A 2,443-nucleotide genomic window follows, 5' to 3' on the forward strand; every position below is an offset into this window, starting at 1 on the left:
AATCATGAACAATTAAAGTTGCGAATGTGTAAGAGGTCAGAATTTTATGCTCTTTTAAGATTGAGATGAGGTAAGGTCAGAGAAGACTCGTGTGGAGAACAGCAGCAGAAAAGCATTGGACCAAATTGCCTTTTTCTATGCTGTAAATTATGTGTAAACCTATATGAATGCATCTGATTAAATAGCATTTGACCTGCCAATATTGCTCACTGAGGTTACAGGACCTATTTAAACAACTTGTGGAAATAATCACAGCTCCATGTGTTTGAATAGGTTTGCAATCTGTCTCGATCTTTTTGATAGTTAATCTCACTCCTTAACATTTTTTTTCTAACCCTAAATAAACTGATTCCATCTTACAGAAGGAAGTTATTGAATTATCACTTGGTGTGATAACATATTTAACTGACAACACTTCTTTCCAATTGCTACTCTTCAGAAAAATACAGGAAAGTTCTAAACAAATATTTGTCTATGATTTTGGACTCACTCCTAATGTTTTATCCACAGTGGATTATTTCTGCAGTCAAAATTTGTTTGGCCGCCCGTAACCATGTGACTAATTCCAATGACTTGGGTGGGGGGGGGGGGGGGGGGGGAGGGTAGAAACATAGAAACAAAAAATAGGTGCAGGAATAGGCCATTCGGCCCTTCAAGCCTGTGCCATCATTCAATATGATCATGGTTGATCATTCACTTTCAGTATCCCACTCCCGCTTTCTTTCCATATCCCTTGATCTCTTTAGCCACAAGGGCCACGTCCAGCTCCCTCTTGAACATATCTAACGAGCTGGCCCCAGCAGCTTTCCATGGTAGAGAATTCCACAGGTTCGCAACTCTCCCGAGTGAAGAAGTTCTTCCTCGCCTCAGTCATGGAATGACTTACTCCTTATTCTTAGACTGTGACCCCTGGTTCTTCACTTCCCCAACGTCGGGAAATTAAAGTTTATTTATTCATCACAAGTAGGCTTACATTAACGCTGCAATTAAGTTACTGCGAAATTCCCTAGTCGCCACGCTCCGGCGCCTGTTCGGGTACACTGAGGGAGAATTTAGCACAGCCAATGCACCCAACCAGCACATCTTTCAGATTGTGGGAGGAAACCTGAGCACCCGGCATAACCCATGTAGATATGGGGAGAATGTGCAAACTCCACATAGACAGTGACCCAAGCCGGGAGTCGAACCCAAGTCCCTGGTGCTGTGAGGCAGCAGTGCTAACGACTGTGTTCTTCCCATATCTAGCCTGTCTAGTCCCATCAGGATTTAATATGTTTCTATGAAATCCCCTCTTATTCTTCTAAATTCCAGAGAGTACAAGTCCAGTCGATCCAGCTTTTCTTCATATGTCAGTCCTGCCATTCCGGGAATCAGTCTGGCGAACCTTCACTGGACTCCCTCAATAGCAAGAGTGTCCTTCCTCAGATTAGGGGACCATAACTGCACACAATACTCAAGATGTGGCCTCACCAAGGCCCTGTATAACTGCAGCAAGATATCCCTTCTCCTATACTCAAATCTTCTTGCTCTAAAGGCCAGCATGCAGCTGGGTGGCACAGTGGCTCAATGATTAGCACTGCTGCCTCACAGCGCCAGGGATCTAGGTTCAATTCCGGCCTCGGGTCACTGTCTGTGTGGAGTTTGTACATTCTCCTTGTGTCTGCATGGGTTTCCTCCGGGTGCTCTGGTTTCCTCCAACAGTCCAACAATGTGTGGCTTAGGTGCATTGGCCACTCTAAATTGACCCTTGTGTCAGGGGATCAGCAGGGTAAATATGTGGGGTTGTGGGAATAGAGCCTGGGTGGGATTGTGGTGGGTACACACTCGATGGGCCGAATGGCCTCATTCTACACTGTAGGGATTCAATGCCATTAGTTTTCCTCGCCACCTGCTGTACCTCCATGCCAACCTTCAGCGACTGTTCCACCATGACACCCAGGTCACGTTGCATTTGCCCTTTTCCTAAACTGCCACCATTGAGCTAATAACCTTCCGTCCTGTTTTTGCCACCAAGGTGGATAAGCTCACATTTATCCACAGTATATTGCATTTGCCAAGTATTTACCCACTCAACCAGCCTGTCCAAGTCACTCTTCAGGAATGGGGGGGGGGTGGAATGGTGGGGGGGGGGGGGGGGGGGAATGGTGGGGGGGGGGAAATTAGGGGGGATGGGGGAGGGGGAACAAAGCCTTTGCCGTTTGAAAAAAAACGTTGACAACAGTGACGTAGCCACTTTCCCATGATAAGCCAATGGCCAGCCAGGCATTTGCGCCGCCAGCCAATGGCAGCGCTGTTGCTAAGGGTTGGCGCGGCAGGAGGGGAGGGGCGGTGCCTGGAGTAGGGCCCGCCCCCTTAAGGGCGGGAGCCAATGGGAGGACAGGGGGCGTGACTATGGGGCGGGAAAGCCCCGCCCCCGGACCGGGAGCCAATGGGAGGGCCGGGA

This window comes from Mustelus asterias, chromosome 3 (assembly GCF_964213995.1).
Source record: "Mustelus asterias chromosome 3, sMusAst1.hap1.1, whole genome shotgun sequence".
NCBI classification, from domain to species: Eukaryota; Metazoa; Chordata; class Chondrichthyes; order Carcharhiniformes; family Triakidae; genus Mustelus; species Mustelus asterias.